This window comes from Aquarana catesbeiana, linkage group LG02, assembly GCF_042186555.1.
Source record: "Aquarana catesbeiana isolate 2022-GZ linkage group LG02, ASM4218655v1, whole genome shotgun sequence".
Classification (NCBI taxonomy): domain Eukaryota; kingdom Metazoa; phylum Chordata; class Amphibia; order Anura; family Ranidae; genus Aquarana; species Aquarana catesbeiana.
The window spans coordinates 560,022,079-560,036,485 of record NC_133325.1 but is presented as its reverse complement, the minus strand read 5'-3'; the positions used below and the strand labels follow the sequence as shown (position 1 = coordinate 560,036,485).

At 45.5% G+C, this 14,407-nt stretch overlaps 1 protein-coding gene across 1 annotated transcript in view; it reads right to left on the bottom strand.

Moving 5' to 3' along the window:
- The window catches only part of GRM4 (glutamate metabotropic receptor 4), a 617,812-nt gene that overhangs the window by 75,994 nt on the left and 527,411 nt on the right, over positions 1 to 14,407 (bottom strand). The window lies entirely within an intron of this gene.

Below are 14,407 nucleotides of genomic sequence, written 5' to 3'. Positions count from 1 at the left end.
GAGCTTTCTTTTGGTTGTATTTGATCACCTCTGCAGTTTTTATTTTTTGCACTATAAACAAAAAAAAGAATGACAATTTTGAAAAAAACGCATTATTTTTTACTTTTTGCTATAATAAATATCCCCCAAAAATATATAAAAAACAATTTTTTTCCTCAGTTTAGGCCGATATGTATTCTTCTACATTTGGTAAAAAAAAAAAAATAATCGCAATAAGCGTATATTGATTGGTTTGCGCAAAAGTTATAGCGTCTACAAAACAGATTTATAGCATTTTTAGTATTAATTTTTTTTTTTTACTAGTAATGGAGGCGATCTGCAATTTGTATCATGACTACGACATTATGGCGGACACATCGGACAATTTTGACACATTTTTGGGACCATTGGCATTAATACAGCGATCAGTGCGATTAAAAATGCATTGATTACTGTAAAAATGTAACTGGCAGTGAAGGGGTTAAGACTAGGGGGCAGTGAAGGGGTTAAGTGTGTCCTAGTTTGTGTTCTGACTAAAGGGGGATGGGGACTGTGCAGGGAAGATAACAGATTGCTGTTCATACTCTGTATGAACAGACAATCTGTCTGTTCTCCCCTCAGATACCCGGAAACTGTGTGTTTACACACACAGTTCAGGGTTCTCCGTGTGTCAGCGGCGATCGAGACCACCGGGCACTCGCATCGGCTCGGGGGCGCACGCGCATCCCCTAGTGGCCACAGCGACGTTACTTAATGTTGTTTCGCCCAGCCGTGCCATTCTGCCACAGTACAACTGTGGCAGCTGGTCGGCATGTGGTTAGAGTGGTTCTAAAGCCTTATGGTTTTTTGCCCTAATGCATTCTTTGCATTAGGCTAAAAAAACCTTCTTTGCTGCAGAATCCCCCCAGCCCTTTTTCTTACCTGAGCCCAATCCAATCCAGTTATGTGCATGAGAGCAGTGGCTCTCGCAGCTGTCCCCCTCCTCAGTGGGTAGATTGATTGACTCCCGCTGCTGTCAATCAAATGCTGTGACAAGGTGGGTCTGAGTCGTCCAGTCTGTGTCAATAAACGCAGATAGGGCGGCTCTGGAGCGAGCCAGCATGAGTGTCCCCCCATGGAAACCGGCTTTCCATGGGAGCACTCAATAAAGAGGAGAGGCCTGGAGCACTGCCGGATGACCCCAGAAGAGGTGGATTAGGGCTGCTCTGTACAAAACTATTGGGTAGGTTAGGTAAGTAGAACATGTTTATTCATTTCAAAATGAAGGTTTAACGTTACTTTAATGAAACAAGTTTGAATGCGGCAACCCATATTAACCAGCCGGTTACCAGGTTACTGTGGGCACACATTGAAAGGGAAGGTTACTTCACATGGCTTATAGTTAATGCATGTTGCACTATTTTACCTAACTTCTTACTTAACCCCTTTGTGACTACAATACGCCTAAAGTACAGATATAAATTCCCCCTTACCATGAGAATGTATTTACTTACCTATTTTCAGCCCACTCCAGTCCAGTGACGTGATCCCCTGTGTCAGCCAGTGGCAGAGGCTGCAGGGGAGAGGAAAGGGAGCCCCAATAAGGGCTGGTTATGCCTGGAGTGGTGACATCACCCAGAGGCTCCAATAACCCATCCATTCTCGTACTCCCTCTTCCCTCCTGCAGCCACTGGCTGACACAGGGGAGCCGAATTACGTGATTAGACCGAAACACGCTCAAAATAGGTAAACAGTATCTCACAAAAGTGAGTACACTCCTCAGATTTTTGTAAATATTTTATTATATCTTTTCTTAAGAGTGTGACAACACTTTTAAGAAAGTACACTTTGCTACAATGTAAAGTAGTGAGTGTACAGCTTGTATAGTATAAATTTGCTGTCCCCTCAAAATAGCTCAACATACACCTATTAATGACATTAATACACCTATTAATGTCTAAACCGCTGGCAACAAAAGTGAGTACACCCCTAAGTGAGAATGTCCAAATTGGGCCCAAAGTGTCAATATTTTGTGCGGCCACCATTATTTTCTAACACTGCCTTAACCCCCTTGGGCATGGAGTTCACGAGAGCTTCACAGGATGCTACTGGAGTCCTCTTCCACTCCTCCATGAAGACATCACGGAATTGGCGGATTTTAGCGACCTTGCGCTCCTCCACCTTCTGTTTGAGGATGCCCCACAGATGCTCAATAGGGTTTAGGTCTGGAGAGATGCTTGGCCTGTCCATCAACCTTTACCCTCAGCTCTTTAGCAAGGCAGTGGTCGTCTTGGAGGTGTGTTTGGGGTCGTTATACTGCCCTACAGCCCAGTCTCCGAAGGGAGGGGTTCATGCTCTGCATCAGTATCTCACAGTACATGTTGGCATTCATGATTCCCTCAATGAACTGTAGCTCCCCAGTGCCGGCAACACTCATGAAGCCCCAGACCATGACACTCCCACCACCATGCTTGACTGTAGGCAAGACACACTTGTCTTTGTACTCCTCACCTGGTTGCCACCACACACGCTTGACACCATCTGAACCAAATAAGTTTATCTTCGTCTCATCAGACCACAGGACATGGTTCCAGTAATCCATGTCCTTAGTCTGCTTGTCTTCAGCAAACTGTTTGCGGGCTTTCTTGTGCATCATCTTTAAAAGAGTCTTCCTTCTCAGGTGACAGACATGTAGATCAATTTGATGCAGTGTGCGGCGTATGGTCTGAGCACTGACAGGCTGAACCCCTGCCCCTTCAACCTCTGCAGCAATACTGGCAGCACTCATATGTCTATTTCCCAAAGACAGCCTCTGGATATGACACTGAGCATGTGCACTCAACTCCTTTGGTTGATCATGAAGAGGCCTGTTCTGAGTGGAAAAATTGTTGTGATACCCGGATCTACCACTCTGTTAGTATACAACTAACTCGATTAATAAATGTATAATAATTATTCAACCTTTTACCATGCAGTGTCGACTACATGGCGCAGTCCATGCGACCAAAAAAACACATATGAAAAAGGAGGAGGCCTTTCAAGAATGTCACAATAGCTGGACACTATGGTTAATTTAATTGAATTTTATTGTAAAAAAAAAATACACCATGATATCAAATATAGCAGAAATAACAATCTAAGTGATACCGCCCGAGGTCATTTAAAAAGACAACGTTGTCATTAAAAAAGTATGTGTGTGGGGGGAATCGCATCTGCACATACATTCATTCAATCAGACACACACACAGCTCCAAGGGTTGGGATTGGTTAAAGTATTGGTTTACAACAAACTGCACATACTACCATCCCACTTCCTAGTTAAGTAGTAAGTTCTAGCTGACCCATAGGAGGATATATAACTGTTAGCTGATTTAGATATGGATGCGTTTATTTGAGTAGGTAGGTGTTGCATGGGCCGCCCTGTGTTCTTGTTCCGAATTTACAGTCCAGGGTTCATCAGGGTACTTGGGACTGGGGGCTACCATTTACCTACATGAGGCATAGGTGGCTGTACTGCACAGGCTATAGTATCCAGGAAGGAAGGGTTGAGGGGGTACCTGTCCTGTTAAACCTCTGCATGGTCTTGGCTACCATGCTGTAGCTCAGTTTTAGGGTCTTGACAATCTTCTTATAGCCTAGGCCATCTTTATGTAGAGCAACAATTCTTTTTTTCAGATCCTCAGAGAGTTCTTTGCCATGAGGTGCCATGTTGAACTTCCAATGACCAGTATGAGAGAGTGAGAGTGATAACACAAAACTTAACACACCTGCTCCCCATTCACACTTGAGACCTTGTAACACTAACGAGTCACATGACACCTGGGAGGGAAGATGGCTAATTGGGTCCAATTTGTTCTTTTTCACTTAGGGGTGTACTCAGTTTTGTTGCCAGTGATTTAGACATTAGTGGCTGTGAGTTATTTTGAGGGGACAGCAGATTTACACTGTTATACAAGCTGTACACTCACTGCCTTACATTGTAGCAAAGTATCATTTCTTCAGTGTTGTCACATGAAAAGATATAACAAAATATTTACAAAAATGTGAGGGGTGTACTCACTTTTGTGAGATACTGTATATGTATATATATATATATATAATTTTTTTTTTTTTGACGTGTTAGTCAGCCTAGATGTTAGGGGGCATTTTAAAGGTTATTTAGGTGTAAGCTGCAATTCTATTAATTAAGCAATTCAATTAATCTTGCATCAGAAACTTAGTAATGTGAATGTTTTTCCTTGTTCTCCGACTGGCTGTCAAACAGACAAATTCATTTTAGAGATATAGTTAAGTTAACTGAATTCTAGTCAGATAAAGAAGACACACATTAATACAGCTTTGTAATCATTAACACGTCATTGAATGCGTTTTTTATAAATGCAAGTACCTGAATTCAACTTGATATCACCTTCTTGCACTCTCTGTATAGCATAGCTGGAGTTTGAGTTGAAGAAGCAGTACAAGGAGCCAGTCAGTTTGTGTGCTGATGAGAAACATGCTGATAGGAAGAGGCAGCAGAGTGACATAGAGATGAGCTTATCATTGTGCTGCTTCCCATTTCACTGTCCAGTCAAAGGCTAAGGACAACCTTGGCCTAAAGGAAGAATGGTATTAACCATCAGAAAACATCTAGCAACATAAAAAAGTGCTAAGGGGCTTTTATATGGGTTATTCATTTTTATCTGGTTATTTTTGGCCAGAGTTCTGCTTTAATGGATGCTGCTTTATCTTTGCGAGTGACATGGGAATAAGGGGGTAATGTTGGTAGTGTCACTGGCTAACTGAAAATTTGTAGCCCTTTCTAGTAACAACCTAAATATATATGCAAAGTAGTTTCTTCTTTGAAGCCTCTGCGAGCAACATTATTACACAGCACTCTCTGTTTATGCCCAGTTTATGCTCAGCTTGCTCTCTAGAAAAATATCACGTGTGTTTAAAGCTAAAAGGAAAATTATATTTGTATCCATTATTGAGTGAAAGCCAGCAGTGACATTTTTGTTTAAATAAGAGACACTGGGGTTGATTTACTAAAGGCAAAAAGCCTGCAAAGTACAGTTGCGCCATAGCTTAGTAAATGAGCAGAAGCTCTGCTGACTTCCATCATCCAATCGTGCAATCAGCAAAAATGCTGTTTTTTTTTTTCTTTTTCCTTGCACATGATTGGGTACTCTTTGCAAAGTGAAGCCTTACCTCATTTACTAAGCTCTGGAGCAACTGCACTTGCAGAGGGAAACTGCAGTCTATTTGCCTTTAGTAAATCAACCCCACAGAGCCAGCTTTCATCCACATAGCCTACCAGTGACCCCCTCTCATAACATGGCTATAAACTCAGGAATGTATCTCCAAGGCCTGTAGTATATAGCTTCTCCAGCAGGATCCCACTTATTCTCGACCTGCCAGTGGCAGCTGCATGTTCATAAACATCTTCAGGCACTCCTAAAACCTCTTGATTGGTCAGGTAATTTCTTTCAACATCCTCCTCAAGCACCAGAAAGTAGGGTGACCACACTTCCAAACTGCCATTTAGGGACACACCCTCTACTTCCCAAAAATCAGCTTGTGCTGTAACGAATCTGTCAGGAACCATGTCAATGCTTGGTTAACCTGCTGATGGCACTGTTGTATTTAGCACCAAGGGGTGTAGTTCTGGTGGCCACCAGCGGGTGTCCCCTAGCCGAGATGTTTACTGACAATCAAGCCACACCTGATGTGGGACTGCTGGACTATATAAGCCCTTCCTTCACCAAGGCTCAGGGTTTCGGAATTCCCCCTGAAAGCCTTATCCCTGCCTGAGCCTGATCCGTTCCTTGATCTGTTCCTGTCTTTTGTCCTGGACTTTGTATCCTGTATCCTAACCCTGAGACCTGTCCCCTGATGCCTGCTCCCTGCTCCCATTACGGTTTGTTCCCCATACCTGTCCTCTGTTCCCCTTTTTGCTTATCCCTGCTTATGTGTTTTTCCTTCATTTGTATAAAGTAGTTAGTTAGCTAGTTAGGTGTGATTTGGGGTTTGCTGTGTTCTTTGTACTCATTACTTGTTTATGGTTTGCTGTTTGGTTTGCACGTGTGTCTTTTTCTTAATAAATGTACCTTTTTCACTTACTCTTTTGTTCCTGATTACTTAAGTGCAGCCCAAGGATCTGATCACCCCGTGCTGGATGCCTGTATATGGCATCCCTGACAGAATCACAGCACAGTCGGGGTGGCGGATGTGGGCTCTACCCAGACTGATCATGCTCCCAAAAAAAGGCCGTCACATCGCCACTTTGCTCACTGACAGTACTTGCCCTGACCAGCCGAGACCTGTTTTACCTTGTTCCAACACTGGCTCTACACTGCCCTGCAGTGATTAGACACGAGAGGTGGAATTTATGATTTCTCCAATCACAAGCAGGGGGCAGGGATTGTGCCTCTTCAGACTTTCCCAGCCAGGACAAATACTGTCAGTGAGTAAATCGGCTGTGTCAGTTTCATTCCAGGACAGTGTATTGTCCTGGAATGAATGTGCCCGGGACAGAGCTGAAAAATGCGGGACTGTTCTGGGCAATCGGGGACACGTGGTCACCCTATCAGAAAGTAGTGGTTGCATCAGCAGCCGGGAGCGCTCCTTTACCATCAGCCGAGAGCCTGTTTTAAGAGAGACAACACTCATCTATTTTTGTTCCCACTGACTAAACAATGGCAGAATCCAAACAGTCAAGGACTTTGTTAAGTACTTTCATTCTTGATTCCTTTTTGTTTTTTTGTATTTTTTTTTTGTTTTCTTCTTTAAAACTTTTTCAGTAAACATTTTGTTTGCACTGTTTTACCTTTTCTCTTATTAAACTTTTTTTTCTTTTAAAATCATCTCTAATGCGTAGCCTCCCTGACGGTTTCCCCGAGTATGGCTCGGTGTTCAAATTCAGCACCATTAGCGGTAACCCCGAGCCACACTCGGGATTACATTGCAGGATCCTGATGCGGTGTTACTTACCTTGTCCCCAGCTGTGTCTGCGGGCTCCGTTCTCCTCCAAAGCCTCTCTGTGCCAGGCTCCGTTCCCTGCGAGCGTTGCGACGCACAGGGGCGGAGCCTGGCGGCAAATTTAAAAAAAAGTAAAAATCATAACACATACAGTACTGTAATCTTACAGATTACAGTACTGTATGAAATTATTTCACATCCCTTTTATCCCCAGTGCTTTGTCCAGTGCCCTGCATGCAGTTTTATATTATATATACTGTTCTTTGTAGTGGAAACTGGAGATTGTCCATAGCAACCAAAAAGTCTCCCTTTACGTCAAAAGTGGCTTTAGACCAGCTAGAAAACAGCGATAGTAAATTAGAACACTTGCAGAATTGACCGATAGTGACTCGTGGGGAAATGTATTTTATTATTATTATATTATTTTTTTTTTAATTATTTATATTTATTTATTATATTATAATTTATGATTTTGTGTTTCAAACATCATCATACCTGGGGATATCTACTAGACTCTTTGGTGGACAGATTTAAGTGTGTTATTGTTAAGAATTACAGGCCTACAATATAAAACGCCAAATTTCCATGCAAAATAATTGTACCGCTTTCAGCACCTAAAATCCGAAATAATCATACCGCCAGGGAGGTTAAGCCAGAAGTTAAAATACCCCTTCACCAGGGTAGATAAGATGTTCCACCTTCTTGTGACTGCCAACCATTGTATACTCCACCCTTAACCCCACTTAACTTTATCTACAATTAATGAGACCACACTTGAGATGGAGTATAACTGGCCATAGCAGACTTTTTATTCAAAATTAAAATATATAACAATTTTTTTTACATAACAAAACTCCAACTATCAATTGCTCCCCCCCGGTGGTCTTTGGCATTTCCCAACTTCGCTCTGTTCCACTGCTACACTGTGGGCCTTTTTCCGTACTAGGCCTCCAGCTGTGTAACACCAGCTCGGAGACAACCCATTACCTGCAGTGCAACCATTACCATCATCCAGCTAAACCATGTTAGCTGGAATACACCAGAGGGCCCATACCACTGATGAGTCCCTCACACTTCCATCTCGTAGGTTATCTTGCCACCATCAAAGACCACCACCGCCACAGCTAACAAGGGTGATACCTTACCCTTGAGAGCCCCTCCACACTCTCAGAGTATGCTGAATCCCATCCTGCACCCCAGGGACCATAAATCAATCCCCACCGCAGACAAGTGAACCCTGTCCCCCCTGAGATAAAGCCCGGTATCCTTCTCCAATTCCTTATGTCTTATCACTAAACCCCCGTTTCGCATCACAAAATGTCCCACTATTTTGTTCACTTTAATAGGGGTTTTGTTGATTCTGTCCACTGACCACACCAATTGCCATGTGGTCCTGGCCACAATGTCGGACCATACAACCAACATATCTGGGAAGTCTAACCTCAACCGTAGGAAGTAAAACTCGACGTCCTTGATGAGCTCAGGATGGACTGAACCCCCAGATCGTTCCCACCGACATGGAGCACCAGAATGTCCGGTGGGCTGTCCAGACGTGCAAATTGATCCAGACGAGGCGCAGCTGATCTTCACCTGAAAGAAAGAAACAAAAAACTATGGGATAAGCAACATACAAACCACATATGTTCAACCCATTTCATAAACGTGATATATGCATGCTTGCCAAAACACACACACACCCCCCCCACCTTGTTTCTCCTGTCGTAGCTCTACTCGACTACCAAATGCGGGCGAATGTAGGTACAGAATCTCTTCGAGTCCCATCTACCAATCTACCCACATCGTGCTGCCTTAGTTGCCTCCCCAATGCGAAAGGAGTGCAAAGCATATTGTGCCATCCAAACCCGCTGCCTTTAGGCATTTTCCAAAAACTGCCACAAATTGGAACTTAGTCATTGAGGACCCGTCCCTGTGCAATATAAATGGCCCATCGGAAACCGGACAAGTCCCAGGTACTTCCGTACCGCCCCCACTGGGCACACCGGAGAGCCCGGTAGAGAAAACAGCTGTATTCTGACTTCCTTGCCACCCTGGTCCATCTTGGACTGGCGTAGCAACAACTCAGTGCTGTTTCCCTTGCAAACCACATCATGTGCCCCTAAACTGCCTTGGACCCGCTTAAATGGGCTGACTAGTTCACTAATCCTGAAGGCTCCAAAAAAGGCCAACGAAAACACTGCTTTAAACAATACAACCTCGTAAGCAGACGTACCCAATGATCCCAACCAAACAACCAGTGTTTGTAGGTTGTCAAAAGACACAGGCCTCCGAACAACCCTGCTCCTACGCGTCAGACGATAACTTTTCATCACCTGTCTTACCCAAAAATCGTTGGTAAAATAGACATAGCCCCGTAATTTGAACAAGAACACCAGACCTGCCATTTTTCGATCCATGGCCGACGTTGACACCCCTCTGGAAACAAAGTAGATGACTAGCAACCGTACCTCCACTCCATCTGGTTCCACCCCGGGCCTGCCTCACCAAGTCCCACCATTCCTGCCATACCTTATCATAGGCCGCCCATGTGGCCTCACTCACCAACCTCCTGATCCATCCAGTGATGACTCCAAGGTGATCGCCCACAGCCATTGGGACATGGAACCCCCTGTCGGTCTACCACCGGAGCAAGCTTTCGAAACTTGACCCACTGAAAGCGAGATAAGGCATCAGCCAACGTATTGTCCACCCCCGGGAGGTGTACCGCATACAGAAAAATATTGAAAGGTAGGCAACACAGCACCAGGTGGAGTAACAGCCGCACGACATGCTGTGATGACGCCGAAATGCGGTTAATAACTCGCACCACTCACAGATTATCACGATGCAATCTCACCTTCAAGTTCCTGAATAATTCACCCCATATTTCCAACGCCAATACTACTGGATAGAGCTTTCAGTAGCACCAGATTCTTTTGCAGGCCTGCCGTCAACCAAGAACTTGGCCATGGCCCAGCGCTCCAGTGACCCTGGTAGAAGGCGCCATATCCCGTCAACCCAGCAGCGTCCGTGAACAGCTCCAAATCAAAGTTACTCAGCGGTCCGGACAAATGTGTGGGGGACCGGACCTCTGCAGTGGCTGCCGACAGCCGCCAGCAAAACAACATAGGCATAATCCGGCAAGCAAAATTCAATTTACTCAGCAAGGATTGCAGCTTCCTCAGCTGAATCTTGCTGAGCCCCAAGACCCCACTAATCTCCCCCTTAAGCGATTCCAGTTTCTTCCCTGGTAAGTGACACTCCATGCGATCCAAGTCGCTCACTATGCCTAGGTAGTTGAGAGCGGTGGTTGGGCCCTCTGTCTTGTCCTCCACAAACGGAATGCCGAATCTACCCGCCATGTGTTGGAACGTGGATAACAGTACCGCACACACATTGGACGAAGGAGGACCCACGCAGAGGAAGTCATCCAAATAATGGATGACGGAATTAAGCCTTGAAACGTCCTGAACTACCCACTCTTTAAAGGAGCTGAATGTTTCGAACATTGTACAGGAAATGGAGCAGCCCAATGGCAAGCAACGATCAATGTAAAATTCCCCTTGCCAGCAGTACCCCAACAGCCAAAAGCTGTCCGGATGGACTGGGAGCAAGCGGAATGCCAACTCTATGTCAGATTTTGCCATCAGCGCCCCTTTTCCGCAGCGGCAAACCCAACCCACTGCCGCTTCAAAGGATGTGTAAGACACCACGCACTCTTCCGGATCTATTGCATCATTGACAGAGCCGCCCTTTGGAAACGACAAATGGTGTATAAGCCGAAACTTATTAGGCTCTTTTTTGGACAGCGGGGAAACCACCAGCCCTGGAAGAGGCTTCTCCTGAAAAGTCCTGGCCATGAGACCCAATGCCACTTCCTTTCCCAATTTTTCCTTGACCGCCCCCTAGATGAAGCAAGGCCAATCACAAATTCTTTGCCACAGGTGGCACAGTAGACAAGAAGCACGGGGCACGAAAACCCTCAGAAATTCCCACTCCCAACAGCCGCGCGGCCGTCCAATCTGGTTACCTATTTAGGAAAGATTGCATCATTTCCCCCCTCACTGGTGTCATCCCTTTTGTTACCAACTTCGCCTGCACGGCCCTTCCCTTTTCTAGAACAGCGGGACACGGGATGAGAGCCACCGCAACCGGAGCACTCATGTTTGAAACAACATGCCCCTCCGAATTTATAGGTTCCCTCATTGTACTGCCAGCAGACACCCCATTTTTTGGCAGCCGGTTGTCCAGTAGAAGCTGAATCCCCGGCCCCTCCTGGAAAAAACTGGTTCGGGACCCTCGCTGAGCACATGAGCCTCATCCAGAGGCAGTTGTCCTTGTGATCCCAATGAAAGGATGGACGAACAGCCCTTCGCTGCAGGAACTGTTCATCATACCTTAGCCACGCAGAACTACCGTAAACTCTGTAGGCCTCACCCACTGTGTCCATGTAGCAGAAAAGCGCCGAACAGTGTTCAGGGTTCTTTTCCCCTATAACGCTCGCCATGATGGCAAACACTTGCAGCAAGTGGCAAACGTGCGTGGTATCAACCTGTACCACCTCTTTTCCTCATCCTCTTTCCTGCTATCATCAGGCTTAACCCTATCCAGGTTAAATGTTTCCAGGGGCAATAGGGAAAATATCTCCACGTACTCACTTTTGCTGATCTTCTCCCTGACTTCCGGCTTCAGATGTGCCCCCAGGGGCCCCTCAAAGCATACATACACTTCGCATTTTGCTGCTGCCACCCCTAACAACCCACATAATGCAGAACTAAAAGACAGATTAGAATGGGAAGATGAATTATCGGGCTGACCAGGGAGGTTCTCCGCAGCCGCTGTTCCAGAATCCCCTGGGGCTCTAGACGGTCCCGTGTTTCTTCCACCTCGGAACCAGACAGCTCCCCTTCGGATTGGTCACTGACTGCTGCTGCTCTGTATCAGGCATCCCAGGTGAGGAGGGCCTGGATGCTGCAGATGCCTGCCCCTGCTGACCACGCCTCTCAGCACTAGCTCCACCCACCTACCTGGTCTTCTTCTGTACTTTGTGTCCTGGGCCTTGTGCCTCCGCTGCACATCCTCAGCTGGCGCCGCTCTGTTGCGCGACCTTCCTGGCAGTGGGCACTTCTAGTGATCCGGGACCACCAGCCGGGGCTGGTAAAGGCCTGGCGGCCGTGACAGAACTCCTCCCATGCCAAGACTCCTCCCTCAAGGGCACATCCGAAGAGGGGGAGTCCGTTTGTTCCCAAAGGTGTCGCCGAATGAGCGGGGGAGAGGCGCCTGTCCGTGCCGTAGGAGGATTCCGTCCAGGCCCCACCATGGCAGAAGCAGGCTGGCGCTTTGCCGGTGGGCCTGATGGGTCCCGTCGGGGCTCCTGCCATGGTGCAAAGCTAGGGGGGAAGCTCCAGGGGAGAAACGCTCCGGAGGCCTAGACCTCCGAGCATGTGGGAGCTCCTGTCCCTCCGCCACCGAGCCGGATACCTGGTCACAGAGCAGTGGGGTCACCTGGCTGTGCAGCCACTCAGGGCCCCTGGCAGGAGCGGCCACCCGGAACTGGGCCAAGAGCAGGTCCACGTCAGCCATGGCTGGTGAACTACAAGTGCTACTGCTCTAAGCTGCTGGGCTGCAAACTGTTCCCTGTCTAGACTTCTCCCTGCAATGCTGCCCAGGGAACCCCGTAAACAATAAATAAACTAAACTCCTCCCCTCTTTCCTTTTCTTCCAAAACACCTCTCCCCACTTTTACCCTGTTATCTTTAACCCCTTGATGTCCCCTTCTCACTCCTGTCATGCCAGCCCTCTGTTAGCTCCATTACTTTCCACTCACTCCGGGGCTCACTTTCTCTTTGAAGTAGGCTACTACATTGTAAACCTCTGAAACATTCCTGTCTGTCGAGACAGCATGTATTACAGACATTTATTAAAATTCATAATTGTTTTCACAGATATTGTAAACAGTTTGTGTTTGTAAAAAAACACAGGTTCCTACTAGCTGAAAAGCCTTCGTGCAGGATGAGGCTGAGAGTGTCATTGTCATGTATGCGTGACAGCACAGTGAGAATTCATCCATGTTCATCATGTATGCATGACAGCACAGTGAGAGTTTACCCATGTTCATCATGTATTGGTGGCAGCACAGTGAGAGCTTACCCATGTTCGTCATGTATTGGTGACAGTAAAGTGAGAGTTTATCCATGTTCGTCATGTATTGGTGGCAGCACAGTGAGAGTTTACCCATGTTCGTCATGTATTGGTGTCAGCACAGTGAGAGTTTACCCATGTTCATCATGTATTGGTGGCAGCACAGTGATAGCTTACCCATGTTCGTCATGTATTGGCAGCAGCACAGTGAGAGTTTATCCATGTTCGTCATGTATTGGTGGCAGCTGATCACCTGTTGTCACATATTTGTGAAAGTGGCCGCTGTTGTCACAATCATCTCTTATTATGTTTTAAAAACCTTCTGTCTTTGTATAATTTTGTAAATATATAAACATGGAGACAGCCACATTTACTCATATGTTTGTCTTTACGTATATGTTTATTGCTTTGTATTACTATGCATTGATTGTGCTTTACTGCTTCTTCCTCAATATGTAAAGCTGGGCATACCAGGATCAAAATTCTGCTGGTTCAACAGGGACTGGACAAATTTGTATCCATGTATGGGCAGGGCAGTTGTACAGATACAGAAGTCGATCAGTATATCAACAGCCCTGGTAGATTTTCCCTGCTTGATCAGCACTGCAGTGTATTGCCAGCAGCACTTATCAGTGTATTCTGACAGCGGGGAAGTCTCCCCATTGTCAGAATACAATAGCTGAGTGGGGAGCATTCCCCGTCCATATTATGTCTGTGGATGGGGGAGTTGACAATTTTATTTTTGTTTACCTGGTGGTTGGATGAAAAAAAAATACTCATTCATGGGCTGCTTAACTATAGTTTGGCTGATTAATTAACTAAATTAAATGCGCTCCACAGCCAATAAGAGAGAAACATAATAATTGAACTGTGAGCTACTTCTGCTGGCTCATCAAAATCTCTCTAGTAAGTAATAAATAAAAAAAATAAAAAAACATGGAGAGGCATATTTTTTAAAATGAGAAATTACTTTAAGCTAAGAAAGAAATCATACCTATAAACATGTACTCATCAAAAAATCAACATGCTTTTTCTTTAAGCACAATAGAACCCACTATAATTGTATTATATGTGTATTTGTAGCTTTTCTTATACCCTATAAGAATATGTTGACACCATCCTTACACCTTCTAAGCTATGTCAGCCAGCACAGGTCAAATTTCAAATCTGAATGTGATGAGAATGCCTGTACTGTGTCTGCCAACAAAGGTTCACACTGCAAATCAATCTCAGTAAACTCTGTACATAAACCCATTTCAGTGATTCTTTGTAAATAGAGCACAGCAATGTGTATGAGAGTCAGCACCAAATAAGTCAACACAAAATATCTAATTAAACTATTTAACATTGA